The sequence below is a fragment of the Salminus brasiliensis genome, chromosome 9 (genome assembly GCF_030463535.1).
Source record: "Salminus brasiliensis chromosome 9, fSalBra1.hap2, whole genome shotgun sequence".
Lineage (NCBI taxonomy): Eukaryota > Metazoa > Chordata > Actinopteri > Characiformes > Bryconidae > Salminus > Salminus brasiliensis.
Genome location: NC_132886.1, coordinates 16,996,225 through 17,012,537, shown reverse-complemented (window position 1 = coordinate 17,012,537; position 16,313 = coordinate 16,996,225). Strand labels below are relative to the sequence as shown.

The window sequence follows — 16,313 nt, the reverse complement described above, 5'->3', positions numbered from 1 at the left end:
CACTATTTATCAGGGTGCTACAGGAACTAGACAAGCTGTGTGTGTGCATTTGGGTAATGGGTGCAAAAGTAAAGTAGCTGAATGCATTCATTAGAAACTTTTGGACACATATTGGACACTGTATTGTCTGCCGATGTTGGTGGTCAGCTGGGCAGACACAAGTGCATAAGTGAGGTCAGGTACTGATGTTCCTGATGAGTTCTGAATCACAAAGACCATTTTGACTCACCCCAAAAGTTTTGGATGGAGCTTCTTTACTACCACAGACCAGTACTAAAGTTTTTTTTTTTTACCCCTCTAGCAAACATTTGGCTTTGTGTATGTTTCGTGAACAGCTGCTGAGGAGCATCCTATTCTATTGGTTTTTGCTTTCCATGGAGATTATAAAAGCTGCTTGAATTCAGCATCAGCATTGGGTTCACCTTAAATGAACTAAATTCAGTAAATAGGAGGTGTCTGCATGCATTTGGTGTCTGCATGAATTTGGACACATTCAAAGGTTTCACTCTTCCCATATTCAGTGTTTCAGGCTAGGAACTGAACAGTTGGGTTACAAATGTCTGAGCTTTAGTTAATCTTAGAAGTCATTTGAAACAGTCCTTGATATTGTAGACTGACTCTATAATGATGTGGCCTAAAAGCACATTAAAACTGCAGGTGCTGGGTTGATCAATAATACAGATTCCACAGTGTTCACTTGCTGGAGGTTAATCCTAAAAATGTACTGTAAAATTTAAACAAAAAAAAAAGGCTGTATAAAATGCTTTCAGAAAGCAGTTTCATTTGGCATGGGAAGTCAGCCTTGTGTGTTGAACTCGAGCTGCTCATGAGCAGGTTTTAGACTTGAACAGCTAATCTAAAAGGCCATCTTCGTTCCAAAACGTCCTTAACGTTTTTTTACGCTGACTTTATAGTGATTGAGCCTAAAAGCATATTGATCCTGCAGTGATGTGTGGAGGTTTATGCTCAGTAATACAGATTCCACATTGTTCCTTAGCTTGGAGTTAATCTCAATAAATGTATAGTAAAAGTTCAGTTAAATCCTTTCACAGCGCTACGTGTTCCGTTCTAATTAACACGGATGTAAAACTCACAGAAATAATTCAAACCCCAGGAATTATTCAAGTGAAAGCAAGCACTTGGGAAGGAAGTATAATATTTTATGCAGGAATTAGGTGTGTAGTTGTGCACTCATTTATCCATTCAATTAATACTAAGCAGCACATTAATCATTTCCCTGATTCATTTTTGTGAGTTACTCTCTTTTTTCATTCAATTTAAACAAACCTATTAACAAGGATTAACTCCTCTGAATGAGAATTTTGGGAGCATTCCCAAAACTCTCCAACTTGCACGTTTGTTCTTGGGAATGGAATTAACAAGATATGATGGCTGCTTTTCAAGACAATTCAAAACATATAACCTAAAAGCTGTGCTTCAGTTTTATATATTGAAATATTTTAGTAGCAATCAGCTTCAAGATTTCTCTTTAAAAAAAATCAGAGTCTCCTTTTCTGCTTTATACTTCCTTGTTTGTGCCATATGTTTTTTTCTGCTTTTGTTTTAGCCGGAGGGCAGTACTCTATAGTTGAATTTAGTGGCTAACAATTAGCCATTAAGCTTCACTAGCTTCGCCAAAACAACCCACAAAAAATATGCTCTTATACCCCAATTGTCATCTTAGAAGCCGGGCCTCTTGTTCGTCTGATTCTCCATGTTAAGAAAGACTAATTGTAGCCTAGAGGACAACCTTTTCCCATGATATGACCTCACCGCTGAGACTTAAGGGCATTCAGATAGAGGGGAGTATGGGGGAACAAACGAGTGCATACTGTATGCAAAAAAGAGCCGGAACCTTTGTAGCTGATTAGACGTAAGACTCCGAGGCTCTGTCATGGCTCGGTCATGACCACTTGATGAAAGGATTTTAGCAAGGCCTGCAGCAATAAAAGCCCTTCAGGTCTGGTATTCTTCTGACGATCTCTCTCTTTTCCTTTCTTTATGCACGTGCGTAGAGACACAAGTCAATCATTTTCTGCATAGATTAAGGTTTAAATAGTCAGAAGAACAATGGCAAATGAATACAGATTAGTTGATATTCAAATCAGCATTAAAGTTAATGAGCTTATACAGCTTGTATACTGGTACTCTACGTTTTGCTTTTTTCATAAATGATAACCAGATAGATATTTTTTATTTAATCACATAAAGGAGAGTAGTGGCCAGATTTGGCTTTCATAAAGGAACCATAGAATGCATTTAAGCTTTTTCTGTCCTGGCACCGAAGTGGTGGAACGAACTTCCCCTGGGTGTCCGAACAGCAGAGTCCCTTGCTGTCTTCAATCGCTGACTAAAGGCCCATCTCTTGAGTGAAGTGTAGTGTATGGTGAGTATTGTGGTCTCCATCCTGACTTTTGTATTTAGTAGCATCTAAGTTTAAAGGTATCTTTTGAATCCTAGCCAATACAAACTAGCTAAGGGTATTTTCTGAATAAACAGTGAAGCACTATTGTAAACATTAGTCTCACTGGATAATGTTGCTGTCCTCTTGTTGTGTCGTCTCAGGGCCATGTGCTGTTAGCAAGCTGAAAAGATTGTAGCCTATGAGCATTGTCACCTACTCACTTACCTGGGTTTGCCATTCTCAAGTCTACCGGTAAAGAATTAAGCCAGTAGTTTCCCTTCTGATGTCTGTTTCGCTGCAGTTTAGTAGTTAGCTGAGGTGGTCCAGTTTGCAGAGACTGGTGGGGATGCGTTGTTCTCTGGTTTTAACACCATATTCTTCAGAAAGTGTCTGTCACATATTACCATTTTGCTAGCTTTGACTAGTTAGCTGGGTCAAGAATGTTATGCAACAGCTAAACACAGCTAGGATTGGCCCATAATCCAGCTGTGTTTTAGATATGCTGGATTTTCTTTTAAAGATGCACCCAACAGTGTTTGAGGTTCATGGTATGTCAGTACTATGTCCCAAACTCTCCTTATTTAACTATACCAAGGTAAATACAGTTTGACATTTTGGGGACCCTTTAAAATGCAATTTTCTTTGGAATAAAATAAATATATTCAATCAGTTTTAATCTAAATGTTTGTATTTCATATTTGAATTGGCAATATAAAGAACAATTAAATTAAAATTAAATAAATTAAATTTGTCAGTACATTCAGTGTGTAAGTGAAACTGTAATCTGTGATCCATCAATTTCACTAATACTAAATCAACACCAGCATAGATACCCAGTACTATTAGAAACACAGATCTTTAAAACACACACACACACACACACTATGCATTACCAAGCAGACATACACACCTTCCTTTGCTCATTTCATCTCCTCCATGCACCGACACCCAACCATTACAGCTCCTTGCATTATTAGCCATCATTTCAAGCTGCAGCACCCCTACAGCCCTGGCAAACGCTGTAGCTAATGCGTTGTCGACTCTCTGTATTTCAGTAATATTTCAGACCCAGCAGTGGCCGTGTTCATCCTCTCTTTAAAGAGCACTCTTAATAACTCCCCTATAGTCCACGCAGTGCAGAGGCATTCACACGCTGCTGGCCAGAGAGACACACAAGTCTCTGAAGCAGGTGTGTGACTCCATCAGCACATGGAACGCAACTAAAAACACCGGAGCCAGTTGCCTTCCATTCAGAACATGATACTAGCACTCTGGTAGACATCAGATTAACCTTCAGGAGTTCTGCTTAGAGAATTGAAATCTACTAGTTAACAAATGGATTACATTTCCATGTGAAGCGACTAAAATTAAAAACCCTGGTCACAGGGAGGTGGGTTTGATACCCAGGTCTCTTAAGCTGCCACTGTTGGGCCCTTGAGCAAGGTACTCAAACCTCTCTGCTCTAGGAGCATCACAGCCTGGCTGACCCTGCACTCTGACCATATCTTTCTAAGCTGGGATATGTAAGGAGACATATTTCACTGTACTGTATGAGTATAATGACATTAAAGCTATTTAACTTAATGAATAAAGTCTGTCCTATGTCGTACAATAATGTAGATTTTTCCATTTTTTGTAGATACACTATATGTCCAAATGTTTGTGGACCTCCCCTCTAATGAATGCTTTTAGCTACTGTAAGTTGAACCTATTGCTGACACAGATGTTCAAATACACACACACAGCTTGTCTGGTCCCTGTAGAGAAGTATTGCCAATAAAATAGGACTCTCTGAAACAGATGAACATTATACCATATCTATTGGCACTATACCTAATACCAGGTGTGGCCTAGAGGGGTATAAAACCCCCAACATTGAGCTGTAAAGCAGTGGAACTGTGCTCTCTGGAATTGTAAGGATGGTGCTCCTTTGGGATAAGTTGGGGATTAGGTGGGTGGGCTGACCTCACAAACACACATGTTAAGGGACAGTAGAGACAGTTATTCCAACAAAAGCAGAATACACCTCTTTTAATACCCTTGATTTCTGTAGAAGCAATGAATGAGCAGGTGTCTAAATATTTTTGTCAATATAGTGTATAGTTGTGTGAAAAGAGTATTAAATAACACAACATTAACATTAAGACACAACAGTTTCAAGCACAATGAAGAACAAAGAGTTCATCCCCAATGTATCAGCACAAAGGAAAATACCTGAACATCTTCAAATAATACAGTACAAACACATTTTCATCAAACAGTACTCTGAAGTTAATCTCATTTGTGCAAATGTTAATAAGGTATTAGCTAGTAATTGATCTTTATTCCAACTGACAATTGCAAAAGGAAGGTTTGCTCAGCATTGAGACTCTGATGATCCTGATTTAAGGATTGTCATGATTTTATTCATGAGTTGTTTAGGGTAAAAGAGACAGTAGAAATTGTCAAATTACTTAAACAATGACACAAAAAAACTTATTGTAAAAGCTTTCCCTGAAATATACTGGAATATATTTTTTCAACAGTAACAACATTGCTGTAGAGCCCTGAATCACTGCTGCTCTGCACGTAACCTTAAATGCAGTGTTACTGTTTTATCTGGTTCATGGTAGCCTGTTAAATGGTCACTTAATGTTTGCTATATTTATTTCTGAGTACCTCTACAATTGCTTGATTAATGTTTTCATTTTACTGTTATTTATCATTTGTTTTGTAATTTTAATTTATGCTTTGGCTTCCTAACCAGCAAACTATATTCAAGCGTCCAGGCTTTTTTCTGTCCTGGCACCAGGGTGGTGGAACGAACTTTCCCTGGGTGTCCGAACAGCAGAGCCGCTTGCTGTCTTCAAAAGCAGACTGAAGACTCACCTCTTCCGAGAATACTTGGGCGAATAGCAGAGTGGTCACCTTACTGACTTGTGTTTAGTATTATCTAAGCTTAAAGGTATCTTTGAATTATTAGTCTATTCTAACTAGCTGAGGTTATTCTTGAGTAAATAACAAAGCACTTTTGTAAGTAACTCTGGATAAGAGTGTCTACTAAATGCCTTAAATGTAAATATTCAAATCACTCTTGCATGCCTTTACCCTTGTATTATTAGCAACAGTAAGATATCTTGACTAGCTTAGCAATTACGGAAAGTTATGCTATTTGGAACGACTGGAAAAATGTAAGACTGCTCATTTCGGTTGTGCTTTCTTAAAGTGTCATTGAGACAGGGCTAGTTTTACATGGGGAGGTAGGATTATAAAATTACTACCAGAGCTTGGGTTATAAGTGGGTTATAAGATGTTATGTTAAGATGTTAGTCGGACATCTTAACATACATCAGTAGTAATCAGACATTACTTATAAAGACGCCATGTAGTAAACTTACACTTCTCCACCTCTCCATGCAAAACGTATACAGACTAAATAAGGCTTTACATGTCTTTAACCTCGGGTGACCATTTTTGGTTTTCTAAAAGAGTGGGCACTGGGGGCACATGGGCGTTCATTATTGTTTAGATGTTGTGGCTGGGGGGCGTCAAGTAGGCCCAAATTGTTGGACCATGGCAATGTGTATGTGTGAAGGTAGTAAGGATTTAAATATATACATACACATATATACATACACACATTTTCATCCCAACCTTCTACCACAACATTAAGAACAACTGCTTGTAAGGATGGCAAGCAGTTTGACCAATGGTTGATGTAGATGCAACTACAAGTAGACAAATAGCGGTGGTGTGAAGGCGCTTAAGAAGGACAACTTCTGTTGTGTTATGACTCTGCGGGCCACTGAATCATACGCTTTTTTTTCAAGACTTTTGAGCAAATGAAGCTTCTGAAGACATTATGCAGTTGATGGAGCAACACTTTGAGCGATTATGAAGGTTAGCCATGGTTTTAGCATTTGACTTGATTTGCAGTAGATTGGACTGACATGCCAAGCTGCACATGTGATGTCTGACTGGGGCATCTGCCAGGGGGGCACACATCAAATAAAGAGGCTGTGAATTATAAGGTAACATACCAGCTAGTGGTGCCCCCATGTGTGAGAGAAAATCAGAGCGAGAGAGAAAAAGAGAGAGAGAGAGACATATCAGTACTGTACTACCATTCTCTCCCTTTCTTTCTCTCTCTCTTTCCCCATGAGCACTTTGGCGAACAAATGCCAAATGATCACGCTTCTGTGAGCACCATCTGCCAGCACATGCACTCAAAGCGCCACTCTCCTCCGCTCCCTCTCACTCCATCACTCTTTCTATTTGTCTTCTTTCCTCTCAATCTCACCCTTTTTGTTACATGTTCCATTTCTTTATCCATCTGTTTCTCCTTACACTTTGCTCCATTTTATCAGTCGCAGGATCTTAACTCTAACCCTTTCTCTGTTTTCCGCCTTCTTCTGCGTAGAAGCTGTTATCATACCTCATTCTAATCACCACTTTTTTTCTTCCTCTCTTTTTTCCAGTCCTCCATCCATAAACAAGGCTTCTTAAACCCCAAATTACAAAAAAAAAAAAAAAAAGAAAAAAAACTTTTTTAAAACTAAGATGGATGGTGATGCCGGAAGGCTGGCATCAACTCCCAGCCTTAAACAGTGTGTGTAACGAATGTCCACGATAATTCCTCGCAGAGAGAGAAATAAACAACAACAAAAACAAAACAGCCACATTATCCAAGAGATAGTAATGATCCTCATTCTCTCTCTCTTTTTTCCCATATTTTTGCAAGTTCATGCCAGAATATGTTTGCTGGAGTTTTGTTGATAGACTTGATTTTGGCTGCAGGGGCTCAGCTCGATCTTGCTAATCTGGTTGCAGCACAGTGCTTCTCCAGACTAGGCTTGGCACTGGGCCTAACTGGCTTGAATCCCCAGGCTTAGTTGTTATAGAGCAGTCTTCTGTTGCTCTCTGCTGCGGATGCTCCCCTATCAGCCCCTTACGCTCGCACTCGGAGCCTGTAAATATGAGAAATAAAGCCTGCTAACATATAGCCAGTCACTTTACTGCTGTACTCTCATGTCACTGTGAGAAAACTGAGGTTATATCTTTGGTGGCTGGGGTCAAAATCCAATCTACGCAAACATATTTCCTCTCATAAATGTCAAGTTCCCTGGTGTACGGTACACACTGTCATAAACAGGTTGTGAATTGTCCAGCATTGCTTGACACTGAATAACCAATAGGTCAGTCATCTGTGGTAAACAAAAAGGCTTTGGGTAAACAGCCATGCTGTGAAATGTTTGGGGCAGTAGCCCCTCTCATTTTCCAGTAGCATGGTGATAGCATCCCAGTAGCATATTTTTTCTAATTGAGTAGCTTTACAGTGGTGAAAGCTATTCTGTATATTCTACTATATCAGTCGTAGTGGGTTAGTGGGTTGACTATGTCAATGAAGCAGTGCATTCTGCCGTTTATAGCCAAAATTCATCTTTACTAATCCCCACCTCCAAATATCACTAAGCACTAACCACCTCTCTGCATACTGTTTTATGGATAAACAGTTTTTGAGGCAGGCATATAAACAATGATGCTTTAATTGACAAAGTTTGACCATTTCCAATTCCAAAATGACTTGAATGAATAACATGGCCACTAGTCACTTAACTAAATGAATTTTGAGAAAAGGAAGCAATGTAGCCCCTCCTCCACCCAATCTAATGTCCTATAAATTCCATCTTGACCTAGTTCATGTGTTCACTACAAAGTTTTTGCAACTCACCATCACCCTGTGGTGGGCTGGCCTTATACTACAAAGCAAAAGAGGCCAAGTTTTCCAGCCCCAAGATTTTTTTTAGCTCTACCTCTCTTACAGTCCCATATTATCTTATGCTGATAGCAAGGTCCACATGTACAGAAACATTTACAGTAAGCTGCTAAACTGGCAGGTCATTATTTAACATCATGTAGCATTTGTGCCCTAAATTAACAGTTGCAAAATCATTGTGATGCTCCAATGAATTATAAAAGATTCAGTTGTAGGACTGAGGCAATGTCCATGTGTGAAGGCAAAAATACCTCTCAAACCATGTAACTGCACCAAAAAATTAATAGCCCATTTGACCAAATAATCTCCTTTCAGTTCAACGTACAATTCGGACCAAATGTTTTTAAGATGATCAGCACACATTCAAGCAGGTGTGTCCAACCTTTTGGTACTGTAAGTCTTTTCATAGTTTTGATCAATTTTTTCAAATGTTTGTGAAAAATAACATTGCTTTGCCACCTGTTTTAATGCAAAACAATAACACGGCTCTCCATATGGCTGCATTTGTGTTATCCAGTGGTTCCGGATTCATGTTTACGGACAGTTATGAATTCACTTGCTGTTATCGGGAAAGTATGAGCTGACCTCTTGACTCCAAGCGATGACGCATCATTCTGTTTTGCGATATGAAAGCCAGCAAATGTGATTAAACGACGCCTGCGTCTCTCCCTCTCCATCTCTTTGTCTCTCTGTCTGTCTCCAACACAACAATATTTAAATTTCTTGCCATGCTTTAATAACACGTGTTGTGAATACACTGCAGACAGTAACAGCATCAATAAATGGATAATTCTGGGTAATGTAGTGCGGGAGAGGAAGAGGGAGTCAATATAATCTCATAGTGCATGCTGAGGGAAGCAGCATCTCTCAGCCACTGGGACGCCATGCTGCTTGCATTAATCACATAATTACATTAAACATGGGAGAGAGGAAACATTCTCTCGCTCGTTCTCCTTTTGCCTTCCTCTCGCCCCCAGGTAATTCAATAACAGTTTTAAATATAAAAATGTCAACAACTCTATTGAGTTACCTGCTAACAGTGAAAGGCCATGCTTCCTATTTCATTAGTCAAACAACAATTAAAGTGGAGCATGCTGTCCCCAACAAACATGACTAATCATATTTTATAAAGATCGTGTGAGGGCATTGTGTTTGAGTGTGGTGCAGATTCAGTATTTGAGACAGCTCTGAGCACATTTGCACTGCTTTAGCGCCATCTTCTCTATCCCAAATCCTTAAGACCAGAAAAGCTGGTCTTAGGCTACCTCATTATGGTCCATTATGAGGTTCCATCAGTGTGTTCACTGCTTGTGATCAATATGTCTTGCTCTGATAGGGATAAATTGCTGACAAGATATTGGGGTACTGTCACTTGCAGCTGCTGAACATCACTCATATTAGCTGGCCTTATTAGGGCTAGGCTAAGCTAGAAGATACACACAGTCAAATACACACTTATACAGTTCTGTACAAAAGTTGGAGACTGTCCATTTATTTAGCTTTTTTAAAATCAGAAAAAAATGAAAATTAGGTGGCAAATTGAGGGCTTCATTAGTTGCATCAGGTGTGCTTAAGATAACACATACCAAAAATCTGGACTGGCTAGGGGACCAGAAAGTTCAGAGAAGAGATCACTGCCTTGCACAACCAAGGAAAAAGATACAAAAAGAGAGCACTACAAGTTCATAAGTTCAAAGTTCAAGGAACACTGCTTACACTACCTGGATGTGGCAGCAAGAGGAAGCCATTACTGGCTGCCACCAGATTCCTGAGGAGGCATGTAGTCTAAGACCCTTGAGTGAGTGCAAAAGACCTGCAGCAAGATTTGGTGGCAGCAGGCACTGAGGTTTGCCCGTAGACCTATACTGATCCAAAAGCTCAAGCTGGCTCCAATTTGGACAAGGAAACCTGCTGCATGTGCAGGGCAATATGGAAACATCATTCCTTCTGTGAGGAAGCAAGAGCTTGGGCATCATTGGACCTTCCAACAGGACAATGATCCAAAGCATACCTCAAAATCCACCAAAGCTTGGTTTCAGAAGTTGTCCTGGAAGATTCTGGTTTCCTGACTTCAAACACATGGGAAATATTTGGTAGGATTTGAACAAGGCGGTTGCAGCGCACAAACCTAACAATATTAGTGATCTGAAAGCCATTATCCATGTGGAATGGGTTAAGGTTTCTCAGGAACGCTGCCAGATGTTGGTGTCTGGCTATGCTTCACGTATGCAGCAGGCCATAACAAAGGGTTCTCTACTAAGTACGGAAGACACTTGTCATGAAAGGTTTTAATAATTCTGAGTCTGCAGTAGTTATTAAATATGACATTTTGTGTTGACTTTGGATGAACTACTTATTCTATTAGTTGGGCTCTGAACTCTGGGGAGGCCAGTCCGTTGTTTGTGTTTTCTTTTCTCAGATAAGAGCTTTTTCATCAGCTTCACAACCTTTCACGGCTTTCAACCTTTTTACGGCTTTGAGTTATCTTCTTAGAAAGATGGACAGAAACTTCTTCAGATATGAAATTAATGTGAAGCTTGATGTTCTCCTCTCTTTAGGAGGAGATTAGGACAGTCTTTGTGGTTGACCAGGTCTTGCATGGTTTTTGGGTATCTGTTAATCAACCAATGATATTCACTTCTTGTCTTTGGCCTTGTCTTACTTCTTATGTGATAGGTGATCCTATGACTAATCTTCTCAGAGACATCTCCAGAATATGGAGAACTTGCACATAATGGGTGTTTTGGCAGTACTGTATACTGTGCTGCATCTACCTTGTGCTCACACTCATTGGTCAGATCATTAGGAACACATAATATCACTGTAGGGGTAGACAAAAACATCCCCAATATGTGCATAAAAATTGACATCAGCCTAGAATCACAGTAGGACCACATACACCACCACAGGACCACACATTGACCAGATATTATTTGTCAGTAGCAGTCATCCCATTTATTTGATGGATGGTGTAGAGGGCAGTTGATAAATTGTGCGGCAGCAGATGGGCCACAGTCAGTAAGGGTAAACCTCAAAAGTGTGTGTAGATGGAAAGTGCACACCGGGGTTCTTTATTAACAACACTGGTTATACAACGCATGGACAAAAGTATTGGGACACCTGCTCATTCATTGTTTCTACTGAAATCAAGGGTATTAAAAAAAGTATTTATCATGCGTTTGTTGAAGCAACTGTGTCTACTGTCCAGAGGGGCCTTCGACTAGATTTCAAAGCATTACTGTGAAGATTTGATTGCATTCAAGGACAAGATCAGGTTAATGATCACCACTACACCTCATGCCAAAGTCATCCCAAAAGTATCAAATGGAGCACCATCATTCCAGAGAACAGTCCTACTGCTCAATGCTTTACGTCTGGCATTAAGCATGGTGTCAATATGTTCATCTTGATCTGCTCTAGAGAGTCCTATTCTACTAGCTGTACTTCTCTACAGGGACTGGACAAGCTGTGTGTGCGCATTTGCACATCTATGTCAGCAATAAGTGCAACTTAAAGTAGTTGATTGCATTAATTTGGAGGAGTATCCACAAACATTTGGACATAGTCTGTATACCATAGAATAAGGACAGTTCAAAGCCCCATTTGAATGCCTAACTCATTCTTTAGATAGCTCTCAGTTAAGCAGAACCTGCTTCATATGATTCCGTATTAAAACAGTTCTAGATAGCACCAAAAATAATTTCACTTTCAGTGTGCACACACACACACATTCCCTGCTCTCTTCATTGCTCCACACACTCTGCAGCCTCCATTCGGCTGCTCGTTCCCAGACGGTCTCTCCGGCGGGGTTAGTGTGAAACTCCATTACGCCTTCAGCCGCCCGCTCTCCGTCTGCCCTCTGATCAAAGCTGCAATCGGGGGGAGGAAATTGCGTGGTGCTGAGATTGATTAGTAGGCCTGGCTGCAGCCCGCTAATCATTGCTGGCTGCAGTCTCAGCACTCCGTTTAATCTCCTGAGGCCCAGCTGCTAACGGACAGTCATGTGGTTTGGAAAAAACACACACACGCACACTCTCTGACACACACATACACACACACAGTGTTTCATTTCATCTTGTCTTTCCCCTTCACACACTGTACGCACTCGCCTGCATTCTTAGACTCTTACTATGTTTTTTCTATATTCCTCTAATCTCTCCATTGCTCTTCCATACATGAGCGTTCCTCTCACCTTCTCCTTCGTCCACTCTCAGCCTCTCTCCCCCTCTCGGTTTTGTGACAGAGAAGTAAAAACAGTGCAGAACACACTGCTTTGCTGCACTCTTTCTGGGAAGCCCCTTTCTCATCGCAATTCTCCTAATCTCGCTCTCCCTCGGTGTCACAGATAGAGAAAGATACGAAATGCTTTTTCCATGCCATTCCTCTTCCCCTCATCCTTTCTCATCCTTCTCCATCCTCATCTCTTCCTCTCTCAAATGCAGCGTTCGGTATAAAAGGAGGCCACCATAACACAAGCCTTTTTTTATTTATTTCATTGCATGTATATTTCCATGTTTTCTGTCCATTACTATATTCAGTCACTTTCTCTCTCACAGTCATCCACACCATGCTGTGGATGCAGGATGTTGGGATGAGCTCAGATTTTCCTTTTATTATAATCAAATACTGGCTTAAGACTGGTGCCTAGTTCTGCAGATTATTCAAACTAATATTTTGCAATGCATTCACTGTAATATGGAAGAGAAGAATGTTTAAATGATTCTGGACTATGCTTTTTTATTAATTTTACAAGTGTATTCAAAACGACTTTCTATAGTGCTAATTAGTGCTTGAATTGGGGGAAAAGTATTGGGACGCTTATTTAATTTACCTTTGTTTTGTACAAGACTTGTTGAGAGAAAGTGAACAGGTGAGCACTACATAGTGCCCCATGCAGTTTATTTTGTAGGGCTGCCCAATACTAGGAATAAAAACTGACATTGTGACATTCTGTTCTGCGATATGCAGTACGATATGAAAAAAACAAACAAAAAAACAGTTTTTTTACCAGATTATTCCAGAAGACAATAATCCAACGTTGCAAGACACTCCCTTTATGCAAGATTTGAGTAAAATAAATGATATTGAGCAGATATAAGATACTATGTAATGGAAAACGAGAACAGTGTTGGATTTAATTTACCATGCCACTGTACACCCTGAGATGAGACCATTTACTTTTCTTTTTTTAAACTTTGGCTTTTAGTTAGTTTGTTTTTTTTGTTTTGTTTTTTTGGTTGCAGTCATTCTTCTCTCTCTCTCTCTCTCTCTCTGGTAACCAGTTTCACCAATGGTTGATGTAGATGCAGGTACATACAGACCAATAGTGCAGACAAGAAGGGTGGGACTTTTAGCTGTAAATATTTGCACATCGAATGTAAAAGCAAACACTAAAATGAAATCAGCATGAATATCTAGACAAATGGCTCTTTTTTATGCATAGGTATAGTCACAGTGTATATAGAGTCCTTATGAATTGCCCATGACCTGATATGAAAAGGGAGGAAAAAGAGCACTGGCAGCATGCAAGAAGTACGTAAAAAAAAGTCCTGGTACGGCAAAAAGTAAAATGTAGAGTACTGGCCAACCTGGAGCTCTGGCCACATGAATTAATGGTTTAGCATCAGACTAAGAAGGCACATCAACTAAGAAGGCCTGCATCTATCATCTAGCGTAGTCGATGACGACAATGGCAAACACCACATTAGGAATTACATGTTTTTTTGTTTTTTTTTTAGTGGCAAAGCAACAAAGTGGCTATGTTACACAATAGTCAACAGTTCAATATTCCCAACTTTGCCATTGGTAGCAGTGGTAGTGCTGTTGTTTATATGCAACAAATCTCCAATGAATGTCAATAAAAACACGTTATTAGAAACTGTGCTGAAAATATTTTAAAATGAAACAATAGCCAATACCACTTTTAAACTAATCACCATGACCACTGTTTACATGGCTTCATGCTGCTGTCAGTGGCGTACTACCTTTTTTATACAAAATCTGCTATGATAAATAGGATGCCAACATTACACATTTGTTGTCTTCCAAACTGGTTCACCCATACCATCTTTTAGCTCTTGCAGTCGAGGTCACAATACTAAAACCCTCAATGAATTAGTCTTAGAAATGCTCTTTGAGAATTCTCATGGCATAAATCCCTCTTTCTCTTATTCTAGTTCTACTTTGCTCTCTCTCAACACACTTTCCTTGCTAACAGGATGCAAAGACAAAATAGCCTTGTGTGGATTGTCAAGGTGCTCATGGTAATTTATGTGCCAGTCTGCTTTCTTTGTTTGGTATACAAATCAGCGATTCTTTCTTCACTTTCAATAGCAGATTATGGAAGGAAAATGACTTTCTGATTAGGTTTTCTGATGGAGCAGTGGACATGAACTAAGGACCTTTGTCAACCTGGAAGATTGTCTGAGGTTCACTTTTTCATAAATTCAGGGCTGAAATGGACTTTAGATTTAGGCAGAAGGTTTGACATGTTGCTGATTCTGAGATGCCTTTCTGCATAGTTGTACATAGTCATACAGTGTGGTTATCTGAGTCACAGTAGTCTTGCCCTGGCAATGCTCTATTGACCTCTCTTATCAGCATGACATTTCTGTCCACTGTATGTTTTATTTTTTTTCTTAATTATCTTAATTATCTCATTCTGAGAAAACTCTAGAGACTGTTGTGCTGACTGAATCCCAGGAGATTAGCAGTTCTAGATCTACTCAAACAGCAATCCAGCTTCTGACACCAACAGACATGCCACACTCAGAATCATGGAGATCACATTTTCCTTCATTCTAATAGTTGATGTGAACATATCTCCCCAAATCTGCATGATTTTAATGCACTGCACTGGTGCCACATGGTTGGCTGACTGGATAACTGCATAAATGTGTAGGTGTGCAGGCATTCCCAGTAAAGTGCTGGATAAGTGTATTTGAAAAAAATGTCAATCAAAAGTGACTGCATTATATTTGAGGCTATAGCGTTCTCAGTACATACTGTCTCGAGGCTAAGTCGTCCGTTTGTTGCAGCGCCTAAGCTAATGTGTTATTCCCAAGCCTTCTCCACCTTCCCACCCAGCTTCTGCAAGTCATTTCCTTCAAAGCGTAAATATTTGTGCTTCTCCTTCACTTACCAGTATGCTCTGACCTTGCTGGTTGCTATTTTAAGTCTTTTAAGCATATAAAATGCCAACAGCCACGTTTTTCTCCTCTTTATTTCTTGCTTTTACGGCCAATGAACGTAACCCGAGGAGCATGTTTTAAGGCAAAAAAGGTAACGTGGCCGCATGTGATAAAAGTGAGCATGAGCGAAGAAGTCGAGCCAACAGGCTGAGTAGGCTGCTCTGCGCTACTTGTTTAATTGCTAGGCACCTGGGCCAAATTTCTAATGGAAATTTTGGAGCAAAGCCCAGACAAATACAACAGCAAGGCCAGGCTTATACAGAAGAGGGAAGTGTTTGCTGTAGTCAACAGTGACGTCAGATATAGAGATCAATAGAGTTCACCATTGAAGTACATGGAGATAATTATGTTGCTGGTTTCAGCAGCAATGACTTACTTTGCTAGGGCTGATAAGAAAGGGGACAATAAACAATAGTAAAAGAACACAGTAAAAGGAAATAGCTTTAAAGGGGCTCTAAAACATCACACTGTATTTTCCTTGGCATAGTCGAATAATGAGAGTTCGGTATACTGACACACTAAAAACCTCAAACACTGTTGTGCTTTTGTGTCCTCTTTCAAATGGAAATCCGTCAAAACTGAAACAGGGCTGAAAAAAGGAACAATTCCAAAACCACAAAGCTGATTTCTGACATTAATAGTCTTGACGTTATATTAACACTCAAAATTTACTTGCACCCACCCCACCCAGAGCTCAAACTCTGCAAAGCCACAGAGGCAAATGTGGATCTATGCTAGGCTAATAGCCAACACTGGCATTTTATCAATCATCTCTGTTCTCCAGCATGTGCTTGCTCAAAACCAAACTAGACTACCCCGAGTCTTAATCCACATCGGAAGAAAGCGCCAGTTTATTATTATTATATATTTTTCATATAACAGGGAAGTGAGTGGGGGCAAGGCTAAAAGCTAACCTTGCTAGAATCTCTTTAGCTTGCTATCAAGACGAAATACTGAAAGGACA

The 16,313-nt window shown here is 39.9% G+C and overlaps 1 long non-coding RNA gene across 2 annotated transcripts in view; it reads right to left on the bottom strand.

Annotated features, from left to right (window-relative positions):
- The window catches only part of LOC140561565 (uncharacterized), a 102,357-nt gene that overhangs the window by 24,305 nt on the left and 61,739 nt on the right, over positions 1-16,313 (bottom strand). The gene's annotated exons all lie outside the window — the stretch shown is intronic.